This window comes from Pinus tabuliformis, chromosome 3_1 (genome assembly GCF_031772625.1).
Source record: "Pinus tabuliformis cultivar Carrire ecotype Pingquan chromosome 3_1, CPIR1, whole genome shotgun sequence".
Taxonomy (NCBI): Eukaryota; Viridiplantae; Streptophyta; class Pinopsida; order Pinales; family Pinaceae; genus Pinus; species Pinus tabuliformis.
In genome coordinates, this window is record NC_142301.1 from 200,091,948 (window position 1) to 200,118,740 (window position 26,793).

Here is a 26,793-nt window from a genome sequence, read left to right on the forward strand (position 1 = left end):
CACCATCTAGAAATAAATGGAGATAATGGCTTTGGGATACCATAATATGAAATCTATGGGCTCTAAGAGAGTGGCTCAGCTACTGCATGGAAGAGATCGACACTTTTAGTACACTTCAGTCTCTGTGAAGGAGTTAAGAAGGAATAGCGAGCCTTTCTGAAGTGTGAAGGATCACTAAAAATGCATTCTAAGTATGGGAGACATCCATATAAACAGTCAATGATTCAATGCAACTGCAATGGATGAGTGAACTAATCCCATCTCCAGAATTGAATATGGTTGCAGAGTGCAGATAACATGATGGAACAAAAACAAAGAGGGCCATGTTGTAGCGCACTATCAGGTACAGGGACACCAGAGACAACATCGTCCTTCGCACAATAGAGGAGAAAAACACATTATTTCCTTTGAGAAATTTGTAAGAGAGTAGAATTGTTGTGAGTTAAAGTGTGCAACATTGTGAGTATGCGAACTAAAGGGTAATGGGGCCCAAGTGTAAACTAAGATACAGTGTAGTAGAGTGTCAAGACGAGAGTTTTTTGAGCATGAGAGAGCAAAGTTCAAAGGAAGACTATAGAGCTGAAGGAAAGGAGTTGGTATTGTAGTAGATCATATTTATATTTTGTGTATATGTATTAGCCTTTGTTTTCACTTTGAAAATTGTATGAAAAGTAGAACAATGGTTAGAACAGGAAGTGTCCTGCATTGATAGGAGGTTGGTGTCACTTGGAAAGTTGTAGCTTTCTACCTAAAGGGGATTAGGGTCTCCTCTGAGTGGGTTCTCATAAACCAATTAATGTAATTAAGTAGGTTCTTAATTTACAATTTTACATCATAACAGAAAACATATTGGTGGTTTTCTCCCTTTGGGTTTCCACGTAAAAATACTTTTGTTAATATGTGTGTGCTTCTCATCACATGGGTTGTGTGTACATATGAATGGCTTCTCTTTTGTTTATTTATATCTTATGAATGTGCTCACAAGGAACTAACAGTAGTGAAAAGAAATAAATATTTGTGGTCAAAGTTGCAGTTGTTAAATTTTAGGATTTTTGGTACCCCTAGGTCTTTTCCATATTTCTCACACTCCCACAAAAAATTCACTAAATTCTAGCAAGAAATTCACTTTCTACCAAATTTGTGACGTTATTTTTTAAAATTTGGAAAATTTTGATTATTTTTAAGTCCACGAGTAGTGGATAGGCAATGATCAAGTGATTTGTTAAGGCACTCCTTGATGTGAAGTCACCACTTCAACTCCCCTCCCTATCGAGCTTATATATTGGACATGATGAAGATGTAGTCCTGCTAAGATATATATATATTAACATGTAGTTAGTTATATTTATAAGCATATGTTTATTTTAAAATAATAAATTTTAATTTAGTTGTCAACAATTGTTAAGTGAATGGTAAAGATTCAACTTGTAGAAACCATTCTCTAAAAAAGGTTGAATCTTACTTCAAAATTAGTTATTTCATTTTTACATTACAATTTATTTAAAAAACTATTAAATTTAATTAAAATAAATTTTATATGACATATTTTGGCTATGAAATGATTTATGCACTTTTGGATTAGATATTATTAACCCATGGTATTATAACAAAGTCTATTTACAAGATAGGAATCTCCATAATAAAGTGGGGTGAATCTCTATGGTTATGAATCTTGTAGTAGCCTAGATCTATGCTAACTCCTCATTTATCTAAGTTCCAAGGGGTATCAAATCTGTCAAGCCTCTTTTTTGTGTGCAAAAGAGATTTGATATCATTCCACCCTTAATAAATCTAGAGCTAATATTGATCTAGGTTGGTCTAGTTTCCCCTTTTAAATAATTTAAATTCCACGTGAACACCATGGGTTCTAATAAACCTAGAGCTCAAAAATAGCGAGCAACTTAACCAAGTTAAGTTTATCTTAAATACTTAAAAATATTAATAACCAGTGTTGGTACCATCCCATGACCTCCTTTTTCCTCCTAAAAACACATCATTTGCCTACCTCTTTCCATCATACATCTCTTAGATCCCTTGAAATTGATTGGTTAATAGTACTATAGTTATTAAAATTCATTAAAATTGATTTAGGAGTTTTATGTTAAAGAATTAGGAATTTTTGGTAAAATGACTACAGGAAGTTACAACATCCTGTAATTGGTTTATTGTTTGACATGTGGCATGACAGCTAGGCTAGAGCGAAGGGTAGGGATGAAAAGCAGAATGTCCAAGCATGGACGAATACCTATCCTACAGCAGAACCGACCCTCCTACATGCGCGGTCAACGATGGTCAAAGTATGGCATGTTGGCGACAAAGACAACAACAACATAACATTCTAAACTGATTTAGTTTTGTTCCTTTTTGAAATCAGTTCAGAATAGAAACATTTTAAAAGTCACGACATGATAAAAGCGGCAACAGCCACATCATGAATGTACATTCGTTTTCAAAATGTGTAGGTTGTAAAGAAACATATGTAAACAGAGTTCTCTGTAGTTAGTGGTGGGTTATCATTGTATCATTTTGGAAAACAGAGTTTTGAACTTAATACCAAGAACACGGCTGCAGTCACGATTTTCCTTGTTGCGTTGATTCTATAATTGGTTGATCACAGTCCAGTATACCTCTGAAACGCGGACGGGCCCTGCGTTAAACTGGTATACTATCATTTCTTTTTATTTGCAACTTAAGGTATTAAATGATATGCACAACAATTAGAATAGGTTTTTGATTTCAATAGAATGCGTATGGGTGATGTTTATGATAGTGCTTGAACAGTTCATCACTGAGGTCTTGAATCGTATCCTGTAAGGGATTCGATCCTTTGTTGTCTTTTAAAGCAATGTCATGAACTCTGTTATCATTTTAAAGTATGCTTATGATTTCAGTATGTCTTTATCTTTCATGAATATTAGTGGAATGTTGAGTATTTGCTGAACATGGGTTTTATGCATAGTGTCTCCGTAAGGAGATTGAAATCTTGGTTTAAAGTGATACACAGTGTTTTAATTTTGTAAGTGAATTGAATGACAGTGTTGTAATTAGGTAGATTAACTTAGTGACCTAAGTGTATGCCTAGGTTTAGAGACAATCAAGGTAGATTCATAAAAACCCCCCACCATCCAAAAACTAACCCATCATCAGGAGCAGACTCTTTAGGGAATACAACACCAGCTGAGAAAGTCACCATACAAGCATTAGAGGATAAACAAAAGTTAGGACAAAGACTTACTCTCATCGAAAGGCAAACTTTATTACCACATAAATCGCAGAAGAAGCACTTTCCTAGATCCTCCACACAAGGAGAAAGTAGCACAATGACCGAACAATCTTTCTTTAATCTCCTCTTTAAAACAAGTGACACTGACACAGAGAAACCCATTAGAATGGCTGAGGAAGGAGATGGATCAGTACCAAATCAAGGACAGAGAGACGAAGAAGAATCAACTTTTAAGTTTCCTATACATGAGCCACAAGAAGATGATGAGATCAAAATGAAAAACATACCTCCATTCGTGCTACCAAGCTTTTATGGTATGGCTTCGGAAGATCCACACTCATTCTTGTTCGAGTTTGACATTGTATGTCGAACATATGGCTATACAGATGATTCCCATAGGCTTAGACTCTTCCCAGCGACATTAAAGTCATCAGCCTTAAGATGGTTCATGAGGCTTGGTGAGCATGCTATAGTTGATTGGGATGGCATAAGAAGAATATTTCTAAGGAAATATCAACCTTAATGTAGATCCAAAGATCCCAAAGACGATATCTTTAGAATGAGCCAACAAGAGGATGAAACCTTAGAGGAATACTTAGAACGGTTTGTCTACAACTTACAAAAATCCAAACACCGAACTATGCCTCTTGATTTGATCTGCACAATATTCTTGAAAGGCATCCGAGAGGAATACATGGATGATCTTAACTTGATGGGAAAAGGTGACATTTCTGCCTTACCCTTTGAAGAAATCGTTGAGTTATGCGAAAAGTATTCAAGGAGCAAAGCTAAAATGGGAAAAAGAACCCTCTCATCCAAAGTCACAAAATCTGCCTTAGCAAGTGTCACAAGGGCTGAAATAGGGAATCTGTTAGAAGAGTTTAAAACAGATCTGTTAAGCACCCTAGGGAACCAAATTGACACTCTAAAAGCCAAGAAGAAACAAGAATATGAAGATCAGATAATGGTTATCTTCTGCCCAAAATGCTTGAAGAAACATGCCTTAAAAGATTGCCCAATAGAAAACATCCAAGTTTGTGCTTTCTGTACTGAACATCATGATATATTTAATTGTCCTAAAGTTAAGGTTTTGCAGAACTATAATATGGAAACTAATGCAGAGATGGAGAACGTGTACTACATGGGCACAAAGAGACCATGGTAGCCAAGGCCAACACCTCAAGGTATGTTTCCAAATAAAAATTTGCAATTTCCTGTAAATGATCAAATGTATGCTCAGAATTCATGGAATGTACCCATGCCATGGCAGCACCAAAATCACCCACAGCAACAGTGGAGACCATCTCAACGATACTCTCAATCCTATCATACATATCCTCAATCATACCAACCATATTCACAACCATATCAACAATACCATCAGCCATATTCATCACATTCTCAACCATATCAGCAGTATCCTCAGCAAGTTGTTTACCAACCTCAACCTACTCAACAAGCACTGCCTGCTCCTCCACCAATAAATCCACCACAACTGCAATTTCCATCTAACTCACAACCTCCCAGACCTACTCAAATTCCTACTCAAAGTGTCCCAAATCGAAATAACATAGCAGAGAGGCCAGCCCACAATGTAGAAGAGGGAACCTCATATCCCACACTACCCTTGCAAAATATCAACTTGAGGTCTGGTAGGGTACTCCAAAAAGATTCTCCAATAACAGATAAGCAAGAAGAAAACACAGAAAATGAAAATGAAATGACAAATCAAAGAAAACCAAAAGATAATACCAAAGATAAGCAGATGCAACCATTGCATCCACCTTTTCCAGAACGATTGGTCCAAATAAAACCTCAAATGTCTATACCACAGTTTGATGTCTTAGATGAACTCAAGAATATCTACATAAAAATTCCACTGCTGCAAGCTATAAAAGACATTCCCATATATACTAAAGCCATCAAAGACATGTGCCTCAAGAAGCCTGCTAGAAAAAGGATTGATCCTCAAACCATTCATGTTATAGGACATTTAGCTGGCCTTATGACCAATACGATCTCCATGGAAAAGTATCCAAACACTTTGATAGATCTTGGGGCCGCAATAAATGTCATGACTCTTGAAACCATGAGAACACTCCACCTCATAAATTTTCAACATACAATGATTGTTCTAGAACTAGCTGATAGGTCTAAAGTGATTCCTGAAGGGATTTTGGAGGACATAATTATCTCACTGGACTCTTGGGAGTATCCAGTGGATTTCTTAGTTCTTCAACCCAAATCCAATTTAGGAGGGCACCCTATCATCCTTGGTAGACCATGGTTAGCGACTGTTGATGCATTCATAGGATTTCGATCGGGCAACATGATCATTTCAAGAGGGACCGAAAGAAAACAACTCACTCTTTATCCATCAGCACAATCACCAGCAGTAACACACAATTTGTGGTTTGATGATAAATACAATGATAAAGAAGAAGTATAATCTGTTTTTAGCATTGACCAAATCTATGATTTCCAGGAACAAAATAATAATGATTTGGTAGAATTGTTCCTTTCTCAACCTGATATTTTCGAAAATTTGAGAAACAACCAATATCATGTTGGAGATGTACTTTTAGCCCAAAACTTTCAGGAAACATGCACCATTCAATCTTTGCAAACCACATTTCACGATATTTTTCTAGTTCAATCCATCACTAACACACAGAGTCAAATCATAGAGATTAGTCCAGGGAAAACTCTGAACATAGGCAATACCCTAGACTCATCTCAGTAAGAGAAATTGATTCGACTATTGAGAAAATACCAGAAATCATTTTCTTGGGACTACACCGATATGCATGGGATTCACCCTGACACATGCACTCACCATATTTATACAGATAGTACTATCAAACCAGTGAGGCAACCACAGAGAAGAATGAACCCCATGCTCCAGGATATTGTCAGAGAAGAATTGCAAAAACTGTTGAGAGTTAATTTTATATATCCTATTTCTGACAGTCAATGGGTATCCCCATTGGTTATAATGCCCAAGAAAAATGGTAAGTGGCACATTTGTGTTGATTATAGACAACTGAACAAAGCAACGCTCAAAGATTATTTCCCACTACCATTTATTGACCAAGTGTGACACCCTAGCTCGGAAATCATCATTTTATTTTCTTGATGGTTTCAGCGGCTACAACCAGATCAGGATAGCCTCAGAAGACCAGGACAAAACCACATTCACCTGTCCTTGGGGCACTTATGCTTACAATGTTCTGCCATTTGGACTTTGCAATGCTCCAGCTACATTTCAGAGAGCTGTATTAGCTATTTTCGCTGATTTAGTTCATGATTGTGTTGAAATTTACATGGATGATTTTTCAGTGTACAACAATTCATTTGAACATGCATTAGAAAACCTTGAAAGAGTTTTGAAAAGGTGTATTGAAGCTAATCTGTCCCTGAGCAATGAAAAGTGCTCTATGATGTTAAACGAAGGGATAGTATTAGGCCACTATATTTTTTTTCAAGGCATCAAAGTTGACACAGCAAAGATCCAAATTATTGTTGATTTGCCAATTCCAAAGAATCAAAGAGAGGTAAGAAGTTTCCTTGGGTATGCAAGGTATTACAGAAGGTTTATTGAACATTTTAGTAAAATAGCTTTACCTTTGTTTAAACTTCTAACAAAAGATGTACTTTTCAACTGGAATGAGTGATCCAGATTTAAACAGGAACGCAAAAAATTACAGAGATAACCATATACAAAAAGATGCAGCGGAAATAATACTTCATTTCATTAATGGAAAATACTAAAATATGGTTACAACCAGAAATGGAAATAAACCAGCTAGGGCGATGGTAGCTTATCTCTGAGAAGAGATGTGATGGCTACATGCCTCTGAACTGTGTTACAATGAGGCTCGAAGGCATATTTATTGTTGAGAAACAATGGAAAAACCCTTAACATTCCAAAACCTAACCCTAGGAGATGAAACGCCAAACTGTGGGCCCCGTTTGGGGTAAATTGGTACATCAACTTCCCGGGGTCGTAACTTTGGCATATGATCTTCGTTTGACGCGTACAATAGCTCATTAGAAAGATCTATCCGAGCATTATCATTGTTGGAATGGGAAACATCGGTCCATTCCATGGACCCATGTTGCCCTTAGATTCCCCAAAAAACGTCGTTTAGGGCCTCAAAACGACTTCGGAAGTTCAGGACCCGAAAAACTGCTAAAAATAGTAAGTTGTGCTACAATTAAGGAAACTGAAAATGCTGAGAAAGACAATGGTGGGGGTCCAGGTGGACTTGGCAGGTGGCCACCAATATCCACCTGGATCATTCCTCCCCCCTTAGGAAGCAATGGTCCCCATTGCGTTGAGCTCCTCCATGAGATGAGGAAACTTCTGCTGAACTTGTTCCCTGGTGAGCCACTTGCCCTGCTGAAGGAGTTGGCCTGCTTTGACAACTCGATACAGTTGGATATTTTGTTGGCAAGTGTTCTTGATCTGTGTGTCCATGATTCAATCAGTTGCAGCTTGTTCCATGCAATCTGGATTTAATTCTGTGGGTTTGAGCTGTTCTGCAATGTCGGATGTGTCTAGCAATGGTGGAAAGTATGGCCGAAGGCGGTCCACATTGAACACTGGGTGCAGGCCAAGGAATGGGGGAATGCTGAGCTCAAATGCATTATCTCCCATAGCCTTAGTAATGGTGTAAGGACCATATCGGAGTGGTCTCAATTTCCGATAGGCTCCAGTAAGGCGTTCCTTTTGCAAATGCAACCAGACTTTGTCGCCCACTTGAAGCTTGTGTGGCACCCGATGTTGATCATGTCACTGCTTGTACTTGGCATTTGATTTCTCAAGAATGTCATGGACCTGCTGGCGAATATGTTGGATGCGCTCAATGAAGCTGGTGGCCTTATCTGTTTCGGACTGGACATGAGCTGAATTCATGTGAGTAGCTCCAAGTGGCATGGCCACATCAATGGGACATAGTGGCTGGAAACCCAAACCCACCTGAAAAGGGCTATGGCCAGTGGAGCTGTGAAGAGCTCGGTTGTAGCTGTGCTCAACATAGGGGAGGCTCTCGTCCCATGTGTGTGGATGCTTTGAGTTATACATGCGCAGAATGTGCACAATCATCCTATTGACAACCTCTGTCTGGCCATCAGTTTGAGGATGGAAGGCTGTGGACTTCGTGAGTTTGGTGTCCAGCATTGACCAGAGACTGGACCAAAATTTGATAGACTGTGGGATCCCAAAGTGCACCCACACTCGTTCAAAGAAGACTTTAGCAGTGGCTTCTGCTGTGATGAGTGCTAAGTGAACTATTCAAAAATCATGAGAAATTAGTCAGTTACGACTACCTCTCATGGAAATGGTCATACGTTTGAATGACTTACTTAACGTAGTTGAATCCCAAAAATGATATCTAATATAATGCACTGCGTAATCCCCCATACTTAAATTCAAAAAGGGTCAAGGGATCTCTACTTGAATGGTTCATGAGGCACAATACTTGCTAAGGTTTTGCAAATGGGGTAGCAAGCTAAGTGGGCTTGATTGTGGCTAAAAACTCCACAGTTAAGCGCGCTTGAGCCAGAGGAGTTCTGGGATGGGTGACCTCCTGGGAAGTCCTGGTTACCAGGTGCAAGCCCCGGAAGTGATGATTGATGCTATGTGATTTGTTCTCCACATTTCACTAGTTTCAATCCCACTTCTTCACCCATGTGAGCATCACCCGATGCAATGAGTGCTAAGTGAACTATTCAAAAATCATGAGAAATTAGTCAGTTACGACTACCTCTCATGGAAATGGTCATACGTTTGAATGACTTACTTAACGCAGTTGAATCCCAAAAATGATATCTAATATAATGCACTGCGTAATCCCCCATACTTAAATTCAAAAAGGGTCAAGGGATCTCTACTTGAATGGTTCATGAGGCACAATACTTGCTAAGGTTTTCCAAATGGGGTAGCAAGCTAAGTGGGCTTGATTGTGGGGAAAACTCCACAGTTAAGCGCACTTGAGCCAGAGGAGTTCTGGGATGGGTGACCTCCTGGGAAGTCTTGGTTACCGGGTGCAAGCCCCGGAAGTGATGATTGATGCTATGTGATTTGTTATCCACATTTCACTAGTTTCAATCCCACTTCTTCACCCCTGTGAGCATCACCTGATGCAATGAGTGCTAAGTGAACTATTCAAAAATCATGAGAAATTAGTCAGTTACGACTACCTCTCATGGAAATGGTCATACGTTTGAATGACTTACTTAACGCAGTTGAATCCCAAAAATGATATCTAATATAATGCACTGCGTAATCCCCCATACTTAAATTCAAAAAGGGTCAAGGGATCTCTACTTGAATGGTTCATGAGGCGCAATACTTGCTAAGGTTTTGCAAATGGGGTAGCAAGCTAAGTGGGATTGATTGTGGGGAAAAACTCCACAGTTAAGCGCGCTTGAGCCAGAGGAGTTCTGGGATGGGTGACCTCCTGGGAAGTCCTGGTTACCGGATGCAAACCCCGGAAGTGATGATTGATGCTATGTGATTTGTTCTCCACATTTCACTAGTTTCAATCCCACTTCTTCCCCCTGTGAGCATCACCCGATGCAATGAGTGCTAAGTGAACTATTCAAAAATAATGAGAAATTAGTCAGTTACGACTACCTCTCATGGAAATGGTCATACGTTTGAATGACTTACTTAACGCAGTTGAATCCCAAAAATGATATCTAATATAATGCACTGCGTAATCCCCCATACTTAAATTCAAGAAGGGTCAAGGGATCTCTACTTGAATGGTTCATGAGGCACAATACTTGCTAAGGTTTCTGGGATGGGTGACCTCCTGGGAAGTCCTGGTTACCGGGTGCAAGCCTCGGAAGTGATGATTGATGCTATGTGATTTGTTCTCCACATTTCACTAGTTTCAATCCCACTTCTTCACCCCTGTGAGCATCACCCGATGCAATGAGTGCTAAGTGAACTATTCAAAAATCATGAGAAATTAGTCAGTTACGACTACCTCTCATGGAAATGGTCATACGTTTGAATGACTTACTTAACGCAGTTGAATCCCAAAAATGATATCTGATATTCTTCTTGCAAGCCACCATAATGGCCATCTTCGAGAACCTGTCGATGACCACAAAAACACAGTCATTTCCATGCTTAGTGGAAGGAAGACCTGACATGTAATCCATGGAGATGGATTCCCAAGGTCGACTAGGGGTAGGCAATGGGGTATAGAGGCCTTGCTTCTTAATGGTCGGTTTGGCAATGGCACATGCAGTACATGATCAGATGTACTTCCCTACATCCTGTCGAACATTCGGCCAATAGAAATAATTTTGCAGTACTGCCACTGTTTTCTCGACCCCGAAATGCCCAGTAGCCCGACTGTAGTGTGCTTCCCAAATCATCTTGGCACGCTCGCTTGAAGGAACACAAAGGTGACCGAGGTGGCATAATAGGGCACCCTGGAGGTGAAAATTTGCAACATGCCGACCCTCCAAGAGTGTCTGGTATGTGTGGCTGAATTCTAGGTCGCTTTTGTAGAGAAGTGGCCAATCAGAAGTCTCATGCCCACAAGAGTTGAGCACGGTGGTCAGCGCCATGATCGGTGGTCGACTGAGGCAATCTGCAACATTATTGGTGCTGCCCTTTTTATACTTGATATTCAAGTGAAACTGTTGCAGGTATGTAGACCACTTCTGATGGTGATCATTCTGCAATTTCCCTTGGGTCTGTATGAACTGCAGGGGTCGGTGGTCTGTGTGGATGACCGTTTCCTTCCCCAAAATGTAATGCTTCCATTGTCGGCAGGCCTATACAATGGAATACATCTCTTTATCTTAAGTGGGGTACTTTCGGACTGTGTCTGAAAGCGTTTCACTGTGATATGCCACTGGATGTCCATGTTGAGTAAGGACTGCCCCAATAGCATAGTCAGAGGCATCTGTCTCGACCTCAAATGGTTGTTGTAAATCTGGTAACGCGAGCACTAGTGTTGTGCAGAGGCGATCCTTCAATTCCCTGAATGCCTTCTGTTGAGATTCAGACCAAAAGAATTTTGCTTTCACCCCTCCCTTGGTGACTTGACTCAAGGGCCAAGAAATATGAGAAAACCCCAGCACAAACCTGTGGTAGAAGTTGGCAAGACCTAGAAAGCTGCGGAGCTCTGTTAGAGTGGTTGGAGAGGGCCAATCCCGAATGACTTGGACCTTGGCTGGATCGACATGCACCCCCTGTTCATCAATGATGTATCCCAAATACTGAACCTCGGTCATGCCAAAAGTTCATTTCTCCAAATTGGCACATAGCTTGTGTTGCCACAGTGTTTGGAGAACCTGTCGGATGTGGTGCAGGTGCTCTTCCCAACTCTGGCTAAAGATAAGAATGTCATCCAAGTATACTACTACAAAGGAGTTGGTGAATGGCTGCAAGATGTCATCCATTAGCCTCATAAAGGTTGCAGGAGCATTCGTCAATCCGAAAGGCATGACCAACCATTCGAAGAGGCCCTCCTTAGATTTGAAGGCAGTCTTCCACACATCTGAGGGTTCGATTGGTACCTGGTGATATCCTGACTTCAGATCGATCTTGCTGAAATATTTCGCCCCCTTTAGTTGGTCTAGGAGGTCATCAATCCACGGGATCGGGTACCTATTACGGACAGTGATCTTGTTCAGCGCCCGATAGTCAATACAGAGTCTCCACGTCCCATCCTTCTTCTGTACCAACACGATCGGGCTCCCACAGGGTGATGAACTCGAACAGATGTGACCTTTCTGCAGGAGCTCCTGAATCTGCCTCTTGATTTCATTGTTCTCCAGAACGGAGCGCCGATAAATTGGTCCATTGGGTAGCAGCGCCCCTGGGGTCAGATCGATGGAGTGCTTGACTTGACAGTGCAGAGGAACCCCTACTGGGGAGGTGAAGATGTCTTCGTACTCCTCCACAATCTTGTCCATCTGTAGATGTCGTGTAGAGGGACCCCGTTTGGAGGCCGTGGCCACTGTCTTCTTCTTTCCTTGAGGGCGTATCATCAGGAAAACAAATTTCCTGGTTTTGGAAATGATCTTACTGCATTGTTTTGCAGTAATCAAAGAGATGGCGGCAGGTGGTGCTACCTCTGGTATCCTGAACAACTTATTTCCCAATGTAATAATAACAGCATGGGGCCTTGATTCATACACAGCATGTCGCTTCCACAAGTATGGTTGTCCTAGTAATACATCACAAACTTCAAGGGGAGCAATGTCAGACAATACCTCATCCGTGAAGGGCTTGATGTTGTATGGAAGGCGACACTGTTGGCTCACGCGAAGATCTCGCCCTTGGTGAAGCCACCCAATGGTGTATGGTTGTGGATGTGCTATGGTCGGTAAGCCCAACCGCTTCACGACCTCTGCCGAAATGAGGTTCTTTTGACTCCCGCTATCAACAATGAACTGTATTGGGGAGCCCTTTACCCACATCTGGGAGTGGAAGAGACGCTCCTCCTCCTCTGGATCATCGGGTCCATTTTTCTGGATCTTTGCAGTAGCAACAGTTGCGCTGGGATACGCATCAATGATCTGCTTCCCTTTTTCATACCCCTTATTGGGTTCTGACTCAGAGTCGGAACATGCATCTGATTCTGAAACATTTAGCTCAGCCACCAGTGACTACTTGGCCCGACATCCACTTGTGTTGTGACTGGAGCTCTTATGGAACTCGCACCATTTTCCAGTGTCCTTTCTCGGCTTCGCGACATTGTTCTTTGCTTGCAGCTTCGGCTGGTTGTCTTGGGCTGTCCCGCCTTGGCTCTGTCCTTTGTTCTGTGGTTTAGGGGCACCTTTCCCCTGCTTTGGATTCGCAGATCCAAAGGCTCGCTTCTTTTGTTTAAACTTTTGCTCGACCTTGACGGCATATCGGTATGCTGCGCCGAGTGAGGGGATGTTTAGGAATTGTATTTCTTCCTGGATGTACTTGTGTAGGCAGCCATGGTATTTGAGTATCAAATGTTGCTCCGAATCCTTGATACCCAACTTTGTGCGAAGGGTATGGAAAAGATTGGTGAACTCCAGCACGTCTTGGTCCCTTCCCTGCCGCAGTGTGGTCCACTTTATGTATTCATCCTCATAGCTTCCGACAGGGTAGTACTGCTCCTTGATGGCATCCCGGAACGAATCCCAGGTGGGTGCGGCTGAAAATAGTGAGCCAGTACTTTCATCCTTCTTCTCGCAGTAGGTTTCCCACCAGTCCTTGACGTGGGGGGCTGCTTTGAGAAGAGCAAAAACAATCTTTTCCCGACTCGAAAATTCATGAACAGAAAAATAACCCTCTAGCAGATTTAACCATTTATCTACGGCATCAGTGTCTATCTGACCCTCCAATATGGGGATTTCAAAATTAACTTGTACCTTAAAGGGTGTGGCGTTTCCAGAGGAGCTGCTGGAAGCCGATGCGCCGCTTCTGGGTAGCCGCTGAAGGATCTGGGCAAAGTTGTCCATCATCGCGTTCCGTTGTCGCTTGAGGGCTTCTTCGAGCAAGATTTTGATGGGATCTCCTGCCCCCTCATCTTTCTTCTCGTCCGCCATGGGAGGCCGTCGGGATTTGCGAGGCTGGTCTTACAAAGGTTCAACCAGTTCAAGCCCTAACTCCTTATATCCCGACCTTGTTGGGGACATGCAAAGAAAAACAGAGAAAAAGCAGACCGCTCTGATACCACTGATCTGGATTTAAACAGGAATGCAACAAATTACAGAGATAACCATATACACAAAGATGCAGCGGAAATAATACTTCATTTCATTAATGGAAAATACTGAAATATGATTACAACCAGAAACGGAAATAAACCAGCTAGGGCGATGGTAGCTTATCTCTGAGAAGAGATGTGATGGCTACATGCCTCTGAACTGTGTTACAATGAGGCTCGAAGGCCTATTTATTGTTGAGAAACAATGGAAAAACCCTTAACATTCCAAAACCTAGCCCTAGGAGATGAAACGGCAAACTGTGGGCCCCGTTTGGGGTAAATTGGTACATCAACTTCCCGGGGTCGTAACTTTGGCATATGATCTCCGTTTGACGCGTACAATAGCTCATTAGAAAGATCTATCCGAGCACTATCATTGTTGTAATGGGCAACATCGGTCCATTCCATGGTACCATGTTGCCTCTGGATTCCCCAAAAAACGTCGTTTAGGGCCTCAAAACGGCTCTGGAAGTTCAGGACTCGAAAAACTGCTAAAAATAGTAAGTTGTGCTACAATTAAGGAAACTGAAAATGTTGAGAAAGACAATGGTGGGGGTCTAGGTGGACTTGGCAGGTGGCCACCAATATCCACCTGGATCAATGAGAACTGCCAACAAGCATTCGAAGTCCTCAAAAAGAAGTTATTAACCGCACCAGTATTAAGAGGGCCTAATTGGAGCCTACCATTTCATATCTTTACAGATGCATCTGACACTGCAGTGGGTGCCTCATTAGGCTAAAAAGAGGAATCTTGTAATTATGCCATTTATTTCATTAGCAAAAATCTAACACCGACAGAGTCAAACTACACAGTCACAGAAAAGGAAACACTTGCCATCATATATGCTGTGAATAAATTCCAACATTATATAACTTGTTATGAAGTCTTTGTACATACTGATCATTCTGCCATTAGACATTTAATGAATAAACCAATAACTAGTGGCAGAGTTACCAGATGGTTATTATTGTTACAGGAATTTAACATCACAGTGTTAGATAGACCAGGTAAAGAGAATCAGGTGGTAGATTTTCTTTCTAGACTGCAAAATCCAGGGGAGGTTGTTCCTGTTGAAGATTCTTTTCCAGATGAAAATTTATTTGCAATTTCCATAGTAAATCCTTGGTATGCTGATTTGGCCAATTATTTGTCTACAGGAAGGACACCTCCACACTTTACTACAAAGGAAAAGAAGAGACTAGTCAAACAAAGTGCTAGATATTCATGGCTTAATGGCGATTTATTTTACACTGGTTATGATATGATTATTAGAAGATGTGTAAGAAATGATGAGATAATTGATATTTTAAAATCTTGCCATGATGAACCGTGTGGTGGGCATTTTGCAGCTAAGCGAACAACATTCAAAGTTCTTACTCTTGGATACTACTGGCCATCCATTTTCAAGGATGCCAAGAAGTATGTGAAGAGTTGTGACAGCTGCCAAAGAATGGGCAGGCCAACAGCTACAGACGAGATGCCCCTTCAACCCCAAGTTCAGCTAGAGCCATTTGAAAAATGGGCTCTAGACTTTATAGGACCCATTAACCCAACCTCCAATGGTAAGAAGTACATCTTAGTATGTACTAATTACGTCACAAAGTGGGCTGAAGCAAAAGCACTAGTTAGAGCCACTGAACAAACAATGGTAAATTTCCTTTTTGAAGAGATTTTTGTAAGGTATGGAGTACCAAGGGAGATAGTGACTGATCAAGGTACTCAATTCACCTCAAAGCTAGTGAAGTACATCAGACAAACACCAAATCAAACACAGAAGAAGTACACCTTACCATCCACAGGCCAATGGGCAGGTGGAATCCACAAACAAAACTTTGGAAGGGATCATTACTAAAATTGTGGCAATGAATAGGAAGAATTGGGAAGAGACGATCAAAGATGCACTCTGGGCTTACAGAATTACGTGGAAGGATACTACAGGATTTACACCATATCAGTTGGTGTATGGCAAAGAGGTAATGCTTCCTATTGAGTTTCAAATACATACTTTTAAACTAGCTGCAGATTTGCAAATTGACTTGGACCAAGCACAACAAGAAAGAATTCAGCAGTTGAACCAGCTGGATGAAATGAGGCAGCAAGCAGAGGAAACCACAATCCTCACGCAAAAACAAAGGAAGCAGTGGCATGATGCACATATCAAGAAGAAACAGTTCAAGGAAGATGACTGGGCTTTACTTTTTGACTCTAAATTCAGAGATCATAAAGCCAAGTTTACCACCCATTGGATGGGCCCATACCAAATCATTCAGGCTTACAATAATGGTTCAGTCAAGCTCAAAACTATTGATGGAGAAGGTCATTCCTTTACTGTCAATGGTCATCGCCTGAAACTATACACTAAGCCCATCAACAAGCAAAATTTTCTCCAAACAGTATCTCAACAAAGAGAGGTTGAGATACTGCAGCCTTCAGCTGCAGTATCCCTGCCTTAGTTCATTTCCTTTCAATTTAGAAATTCAAAAATAAATTATATATATATATATCTATATATATATATATATATATATATATATATATATATATATATATATATATATATATATATATATAATAAAAAATATAATAACATTGTGTTAGATGTGAAAACCACACTCTGGCACACTCTAACCCCGAATTCTTACTTGAAAACCAATTCGTTGGTGGGTAATAATTCCTTTTCTTTTGTTCACTGTTTGATTTATCAAGTGAATAATGACTTGAGGACAAGTCAAAACTTTAGTTGGGGAAAGAAGCATCAACATTTTGTTCTTTTATCTCTCCATTGTAAATTCTTAAAGATTTCTTATCTCATCTCCTCACTGTAAATTTCCAAAGAAGTTTGTTTCAACATTCCAGATTTCAATAAAGAAGTTGTTTTGTCATTGTTTTATCTCAGAGGGACCTGGTTATAAACATTATGCAGGGGGACCTGTTCTATCCAGAAGACCATGTTACCAACACCAGTAGTAATGGGACCTGTTTAAGACACATAAAAGGGACCTGTTAAGAGACTGTTACTTCAAGATTACTTCAACAAAGCTTCATCAAGTTTCTACAAGGATCCACAGGTTGCTGGGCACCAAGACTCCATCAAATACCAAAGATCAAAGAACCTGTATACATATAATTCTTTCTCTGGATTTCAAAGGAGCTGCATGAACATCTTCAAGATCTTAGAGGGACCTGTTGCATTCGAATCTATCTCAGGGGACCTGTTATGAACAACAAAGAATAGTCAAAAGAGACTAGTCCTACTCAGCATGCCAATGCAACAACAACCAACAAAAGTGTAATGTGTTCCTTATTCTTAACATTTAAATTCTTAGATTAATTTTTAATGTTGAATTTAATGACTGTGACTGTTATGATCAATTTCAAAGACACTACATTTTCCATCATCCCTTATCTTACTGTTAATTCTTATCATCTTTCATACTCCAACCTATTTCATACCTCTAAATTCGTTACCCCTTTTCATATCAACCTTGTTATGACAATCGTATCTTACAGCCATACCAACATCTTCCATTTGGCCGAGTACCAATAGAAGCAAGACACGTGGTGAGTTGTTCTTTAAAAAAAAAGAGAAGAAAGAAACAAATGTTAAGCGGGCTTATTCATTGTATCCCACACGGCCGAATTATGATTCCACCACCTGACGTAGCCAAATGGTAAAGAGGACTCCTTGAAATCATACCCCAGTATTTCATATACGCTTCCAACGCTTCTATGATGGCATCCATACAAGCGGTACAACCATTCCTCTGTTCCAAAAGATGAATACGCTATGAGGTAAGTGTAGTGGTTATTTCACCATCATTCTCAGTTATTTCACGCTGGCATTTGACTCCCGTGACTTCCACAGTAAGGATTGAAAGCAGTGAGCACCACAAGAGGGAAATATATCCATTCGGGTTCGACTTCCACCATAACCACAAGACAGCCAACCGAGCATCATATGGGATATTAAGGGAGCGACACCACCAGGTAACAAATTGAAACTTCTTTGTTGGAATTGCAAAACATAAACAAAGAAGATTTAGAGCACGACCCTCTGCCAAAATGACCAATAGGGTCGAGCCGAGCATGTTCGACAGTTCTCAGTATCACAAAGATTGCATTTCAATTCTCAAAGAGATACAGTGGCTGCCCTTTTTAGAGAAATTTCGTGGAAGTAATGAAGAGGTTACCAAACAATTCGATTTCACATTCAACAGAGAGAAAGCCGTGATAGGTAATTTCTCATTCAGGGTTTCGGAAGACACCATAGCCCAGTCAATAGGGATCAGCCTAGAAGGGGAGAAGTACTTCAAGACAAAGCAATTTAAAGAGAAGTCATGGACTCAATTTGTGTCTAGATCCAGAGTCTCATCAGTTAATTGGAAGAAAGGCGTCCGAAGGGGTTGTCTAATGCATCCCTGGGACGAGATGGTCTATATCCTCCAAAAATTCGTAAGTTGTGAAGGTCGTTACAGTATTTTTTATCTATACCATATTAAACTACTGCTACACTTGAAAAGGCAGTGTGTTATCAGTCTACCATATTTCCTATTGCAAAGCCTAACCAAGATGTCGAAGACCATCCAAAAGCAGAAGGGAAATGAAGACAAGAGCTTATATCACTTTGGGTTAATTAAAATTCTTATTGAGCATGAATTGCAGAGAAGAGGGAAAATGTGGAAGGAGTTCTTAGCTGCTAACCAAATTAAAGACGAAGAGGACAAGGAAGAACCACAGGAAAACTCAAGATTCATGAAGGATATCGATGAAGAGATCTCAGTACCCAAAGCAAGCAAGGTACCTCCACCTATGAGCAACATGAGGACTAGGAAAATGAGAAAAGAGGATTCTCAGAAAACAGAGCAAGATAAAATTTTCACCACCTATTCAAGAAGAACGAGGAGAGCATCAAAAGTCCAGTTACAAGAAGACCAGCTTGAATCCAATGCACCTATACCGATGGATATCGAGAGTAGTGCCCACTCACAACCAGGACCAGGAGCTGATATAGAGGTTGAAAGCAATAACAGGAAAGAAAAAGGTTCACCACCTCCCATTAAGAAACAGAAGAAACTGGAGAAACAAATTGAGAAATTAAAGGAAGAACTCATGGAGGCTAATATGCTGGAAAAAGTTATCAAGAAAGAAAATGAAATGCTCCGAGCACAGAGTAAAGAGACTCAACAGAAGAATGAAAAGTTAAGGGAGCGAATCAATGAACTTGAGGCTGAGCAAACAGATATCTGTAAATGGGCCACTAAGTGGTACAACCAGAAGAAGACCCTCAAAGAAAAATACAAAAGATTAAAGCAGGAGCTCCATGGTCAGAAAGATGCCCAGGTGAAAAAGAATGTGGATACATTACTGAGGGCAGCAGAGGTACAGGCAGGGACAAAGTTTAAGGGAAACACTTCGGGGTTAGCATGACGTCATGCTAATTCATTAAGTCGGGGAGAGATGTTGGTACCATCCCATGACCTCCTTTTTCCTCCTAAAAACACATCATTTTCCTACCTCTTTCCATCATACATCTCTTAGATCCCTTGAAATTGATTGGTTAATAGTACTATAGTTATTAAAATGCATCAAAATTGATTTAGGAGTTTTATGTTAAAGAATTAGGAATTTTTGGTAAAATGACTACAGGAAGTTACAACATCGTGTAATTGGTTTATTGTTTGACATGTGGCATGACAGCTAGGCTAGAGCGAAGGGTAGGGATTAAAAGCAGAATGTCCAAGCATGGACGAATACCTATCCTACAACAGAACCGACCCTCCTACATGCGTGGTCAACGATGGTCAAAGTATGGCATGTTGGCGACAAAGACAGCAACAGCATAGCATTCTAAAATGATTTAGTTTTGTTCCTTTTTGAAATCAGTTCAGAATAGAAACATTTTAAAAGTCACGACATGATAAAAGCGGCAACAGCCGCATCATGAATGTACATTCGTTTTCGAAATGTGTAGGTTGTAAATAAACATATGTAAACACAGTTCTCTGTAGTTACTGGTGGGTTATCATTGTATCATTTTGGAAAATAGAGTTTTGAACTTAATACCAAGAACACGGTTGCAGTCACAATTTTCCTTGTTGCGTTGATTCTATAATTGGTTGATCACAGTCCAGTATACCTCTGAAATGCGGAAGGGCCCTGCGTTAAACTGGTATACTGTCATTTCTTTTTATTTGCAACTTAAGGTATTAAATGATATGCACAGCAATTAGAATTGGTTTTTGATTTCAATCGAATGTGTATGGGTGATGTTTATGATAGTGCTTGAATAGTTCATCACTGAGGTCGTGAATCGTATCCTGTAAGGGATTCGATCCTTTGTTGTCTTTTAAAGCAATGTCATGAACTCTGTTATCATTTTAAAGTATGCTTATGATTTCAGTATGTCTTTATCTTTCATGAATATTAGTCGAATGTTGAGTATTTTCTGAACAGGGGTTTTATGCATAGTGTCTCCGTAAGGAGATTGAAATCTTGGTTTAAAGTGATACAAAGTGTTTTAATTTGGTAAATGAATTGAATGACAATGTTGTAATTAGTTAGATTAACTAAGTGACCTAAGTGTTTGGGTGATAGGTAACACACCTCAATCTTCCGTAAAGAAGCCCTGTAACCTACCATCATAACCACTTAGCTAATAATCCTTTATGTCTATATACTGTAGACGCATGTCTCTAAGTCTACGTATCCTGGTTGATAATAAATATAGCCTAGTCTAGCACCCTAGATAGGACACTACAACCACCAAAAAAATTAGTAAAAATCATAATAATAATAAGGTAGACTTTTTATTTTTATTACTTTACTTTAAATTTATTTTTATTTAATGTAGGATTATTTTTATTTTATTATTTTTTGACATAACATAATAGTATAGGGTAAGATAGGACAAGGTGTTACAACATATATTCCATAGTAAGCTCGAGAGCGCCTCTTAACATAATAGCTTATCAACCCCCCGTGTTTGTAACAACCCTTGATGGTGTAAATATTTGTCATTTAGATTTTACTGTGCAAGACTTCCTAAATTCTAGACTAGGTGAAAGTCTAATAAAGGAACTTTAGATGTTAAAGTTTATTTTATTTTATTTTCTTTTGAAAAAAATGTTATGGTAATTCATGGAATTAAGGTAGTTGAGACAATTACTTCCTAAAACATCTCACTTTTGGGAAAAAACCAAGAGAGGCGAAAGAGGGAAGTGAGGCCTGAGGCAACTGAAGGAGAAAAGAAAATATTGCATAGGATGTTGCCAAGGAGGAAGGAATACACTACTAAGAGGTATCCTTGAGCTAGACAAGAGCTAGTGGAAACCCCAAAAACTAGCAGGTTATGGACTAGACTCCCAGTCTTTAGGTCTAATAAAATATTGCTATATGTTAACTACTTTGTAAATAAAAGAGGCTAGGGGAGATTGGATGTAATTACAAACCTCGTTGGTTGGGTCCAAGGCTCTTCACCTAGTTGGAATTCCTTGATGATATGTTTCAAATAGATAAGTATAGTATTTTCCAGATTTCATAAATATTTATGAGAACATTTTGAAATTTGTTATGACTGTAGGTAAACTAGTAATTAATTTCAGAAAATTTATGACATTAAATATTAATGAATGTTACCTATGTGATGGGGAAAGTCCTTCTTTTTCCTTTTTGTAAAAGGTAGGAAAGATAGTCTTACTAAGTGTTGGTTTTGTATCTCGTCAAGTGTTGGTGCAAATATTATAGAAATTTGAAACCTCGCAACATAATGAACCTCAAAAGTTCAAAAACTAAATTTAATGAAATGGGCAACTCACAAGGTTTTAGGAATAATTGATAACTAGTAGTAGTAAGGGGAACCACGAAGGCTTAAACTTACAAAACATAAATAAAAACAAGGTTAGTTCCAAATTTAAAGTTAATCCGTGTTTGGAACAATCCTCATCTAAAAGGCATGGGTAATTGAAGCTAGTGTGTCACAACCCCCAGGCTGGCAGTAGTCTTTGAATCACGCTTGGCGAGGTGCGGTACCACTGAACACTTTCTTTTCACCAATACTTATGTTCGTGGACTACACCTAACCACTTATCCTACTTATTTTGTGTCTCAAAACCAAGTATTATTAATGTTTCCTTTATACCAATGAACACCCATACACATTCATTATCAACAACAATTATAAACAAAAAATACAATTTCACAGTATAAAGGGAGGGGTAACTCCCTAAATAATGAGTCTGCCCGAATAATATATTATGTAACTTTACAAGTTTACAATGCTTTACAAGTATACTTGGAAACTCCAAGTTTCATACTTAGCCAATTTTACATCATCATCACACCTCCGTGTGATAGCCAAGATTTCCTTGCCCAAGGCGGGCAGGTGCGCCCTCACACGAGCTACCTTCTGCACTTCACAGCCGAACGTTGTCTTCGTGCACGATGGGCGGGTGACTCCACCAAGTCAACAAGACACCCTTTGTTTACCTCCAGATGGTGGGCGGGTGACCTCACCCAAGTCCCCTTCTCCACCTCTGTGTTTGCCTTCACATGACAGGCGGGCACTCCCCCAAGCTGCCCAAGAACCCGTGCTAAGTCTTCGCACAACCGAGCGCCTTCACCTTCACCCATGCACGCCTTGCACAACTGGGTGCCCTCTCCTTTGTTCAACCAGTAGACGCTCCTCGCCCTACGCCTTCATTCAGACTTCGTGCACCCTAAGCTGACTACCCAAGAATTGGGCACATACGACCTGCACCTATCTCCTTGCTACGGCCCTTTATCTACGCACTACTTCATAGAAGACTCTCGCTTGAATGCTTGAGCAATCCTCCAAATGCCATTCTCCATCGCTAATATATATGCTCATCACACGGTCGTGTTATCCCCTTGGCCAACCCGTGCAATTCATCAACCAACGCTTTGTTCATGTTTGTGGCTGGTCGACCCGTCGACCAAGGCCCTCAACATAACTTCTCCATCGTTGGCTTCATATGTCGATTGCCCATGCTCATCCATCGTATAAACACCTTCACTCAACCTTTATTCATGTGTATTATCACTTGCTATCCATGCACCTTCGTTATGAGCTTCACTTTGCATGTTTTCCAGCTGCTCATGCATCGGTGAACGCAATCGCACCTCGTGTGGAACTGAATGTCCTTATATCCTCCTCCACCTGAAATCATTGTCGTCCTTGACAACATACCATCATGGTAGCCATCCAGCAAGATCAACATCAACAACTGTCTCATCCTCGGTCCATGACGTCAACTCCTCCACATAGTGCAAACATCCCTACAACATATGTAGAACTCCCATCTCTGTCATGTGTCATCCCATCCTGTGAACTGTCCTCCTTGCCTACCTGATGCCAACATCTCTTCATGCACTTTCGGACCCCATGTTTGAACTAGTTTGGTAGCTAATCCAACTGTCATGCTCAAGCCATGAGAGTGAACATCCTTATGCCTTCACCAGTCTATCTCAAATTTTGCCACATCCTGGAATCACCAAGAATCTCATCCATGCTCAGGTCCATGGAAAATCCATCCCATTTGCAACATGTCATGATGCTTGATGCCAAGCCATCCCTACACCATCGGTCATACCTGCTCAACCTATTTTAAGGACTCACTGCCATGAGCAGCTAACAATGAGCCCCATCTTCTTGTCCATCTAAGAATATGTGGAGGGAGTAGAGCCTGAAGGCTTACCCTCACTAATCATCTCAATCCATCTGTTAGGATTCTCTATCTCCATCCTCTGTAGATAAGTTACTCGATCCTCCTCACAGACATTCGTCCTCACATAAGCCTCATCATCATCATCATCCTCAACCACTTCTAGCCTTCTTGACAAATCCAAGACACTATCAGAAAGTGTCCTGATGACCAATGACTGCTTGGTAAGCTTTGTCTCAACCATAGACAACTGCTTACTCATATCTTCCATTCGCTTCTCATCCTCCATTTGCATCACTGCCAACTTACAATCAGGCCTTGTCACTCCAATGGTTGGTACACCAATGGGTACATCTTCCCTTCCATTGTAAATGTACATCTTCTTCAAATGAGGGACAATCATAGCATCAAATGGTTTCAAGAATTCCATCCCCAGCACAACTTCATAGTCATTAATCTGCACTACAGTGAAGTTGACTTTCCTGGTCCACTCACCTAGTGTTGTGTCCACTCTTTCAGCTACACCAAGAACACAATCAGGAGGATAATTCAATGTCTTCATTTGTGCCTTCACTGGTACAAACTTCAGCCCAATCCTTCTTGCAGTATCTTCACTCATGAAGTTGTGAGTAGCCACACTATCCACCATAGTGAGTATATCAGCACCCTCAACCTTCATCCGAACATACTCTATACTGTTCCTCTCAGGATTCCTTCGAGAGAACACCTATGTAGCAGCAGAAACTCTAATAATCTGCATCATCCCCACAGAAGCTTCTTCATTCTTCACCTTAGATTGTGTAATTGCAACTACTTTCAGTCTAGAAGTATAATTCTTCACCGTATGTGGTTCAGCACATATCCAACACTTCAAGGCTTTCTTCGTCTTCGACTTGTCATCCAATTTCGAAGCATCATCATTCTTGCTCTCTTTTGGCTTATCAGACTTCTTCTTTTTATCATCATAAGTCTCATCATAATGCTCCACCAACTTGTCCACAGCAGAAAAAGCTTCCTCAAGTGTCTTAATCTTATGTGTCTTCACTTCATTGTGTGCCAATGCTTCAATCCAATGATGAAGTTGAACACCTTGTCCCTCTCTGCCATGTCAGGAAGTTCCAGAACTACACTTGCAAACTCCCGCTGATATGTCTGTAGGTTCCCTGTCTACTTTATGAACTTAATCTTCATCCTTGCTTCCCACATTTCATCTTGAGGACTGAAATGGGTTTTTAAAACCTTCTTCATCTCATCCCATGAGGTAATGTCACCAACACTACCATTGGCAATCTGACCCATCCTAATTCGCCACCACATCTTGGCATCCTTTATTAAGAACTGAGCAACTACCTTCACCTTCATCTCATCATCAGATAGACCCAAGCATTCCAAGTATTGCTCCATGTCCCATAGAAAGTTGCCAAGAGTCTTCACACTCCTTGTACCATCATAAGATTCTGGTTCCTTGACTTTCACATGAGGCACTCCTCCACCTCGGTTATGCCTCATGGCCTTCTTCAACACTGCGATCTCATCTCTAGCTTCGTCAAGAGATTTCTGCAAGGCCACGATCTTTGCCAAGCTTCGGTCTCTTGCCTCTTCAATCTCCTTGACCCTTAATTCAAGTTGTGTACACATAAGATCAGTGTACTCGTGTTGAGTCTGGAGTTCTTCAAGTTCTTCCCTCATCTTCAAATTGGCCTCTTGATCTTTCTCAACCAAGTCCATCTTCTTAGTCCAGTAAGCCTCTAATTCCTCCATCTTTTCCAACTCTTTTTCAATGAATTCCATAGTAGCATCCTTCGCATCGTGACTAGACCCAACCTGAGATTTAGCTACCATTTCTAACAGTTTCCTCCTTCTTTGCGATCTAGTTTCAATCATCCAACAACTTTACCAAGTTGCTTGTAACTGTGAACCAGCTCTTGTTCCACTTGTATGTGAAACAATTTCCTTCACCTACAAGTACGTGCTTCAACTGTCATCAACTGTCAAGCTTCTTCAACCCTAAATCAGCTTCAATATCTGCACTTCGTCATGAGAAACCTTGCTCTGATACCACCTGTCACGACCCCCAGGCCGGCAGTAGTCTTTCAACCGCGCTTGGTGAGGTGCGGCACCACCGAACACTTTCTTTTCACCAATACTTATGTTCGTGGACTACGCCTAACCACATATCCTACTTAGTTTGTGTTTTGCAACCAAGTATTATTAATGTTTCCTTTATACCAATGAACACCCATACACATTCATTATCAACAACAATTATAAACGAAGAACACAATTGCACAGTATAAAGGGAGGGGAAACTCCCTGAACAATGAGTCTGCCTGAATAATATATTATGTAACTTTACAAGTTTACAATGATTTACAAGTATACTTAGAAACTCCAAGTTTCATACTTAGCCAATTTTACATCATCATCACACCTCAGTGTGTTAGCCAATATTTCTTTGCCCAAGGAAAGTGGGTGCACCCTCACACAAGCTGCCTTCCGCACTTCACAACTGAACCTTGTCTTCGTGCACGACGGGTGGGTGACTCCACCAAGTCACCAAGACACCCTTCATTTACCTACGCATGTTGGGCAGGAAACCTCACCCAAGTCCCCTTCTCCACCTCCACGTTTGCCTTCACACAACGAGAAGGCACTCCTCCGAGCTACCCAAGAACCAGTGCCAAGTCTTCGCACAATCGGGCACCTTCGCCTTCACCCGTGCACGCTTTGCACAACTGGGAACCCTCGCCTTTGTTCAACTGGCGGGCACTCCTCGCCCTACACCTTCTTTCAAACTTCGTGCACCCTAAGCACCCTACCCAAGACTTGGGTGCATACGACCTACACCTATCTCCTTGCTGCGACCCTTTATCTGCGCACTACTTCATAGAATACTCTCACTTGAATGATTGAGTGATCCTCCAAATGCCATTCTCCATCACTAATATATACGCTCATCACACGGTCGTGTTATCCCCTCATCCGACCCGTGCAATTCATCAAGCAATGCTTTGTTCATGTTTGTGGTTGGTTGGCTCGTCGACCAACGCCCTCAACATAACTTCTCCATCATTAGCTTCATATGTGGATTGCCCGCGCTCATCCATCGTATAAACACCTTTGCTCAACCTTTATTCGTGTGCATTATCACTTGCTATCCACGCACCTTCG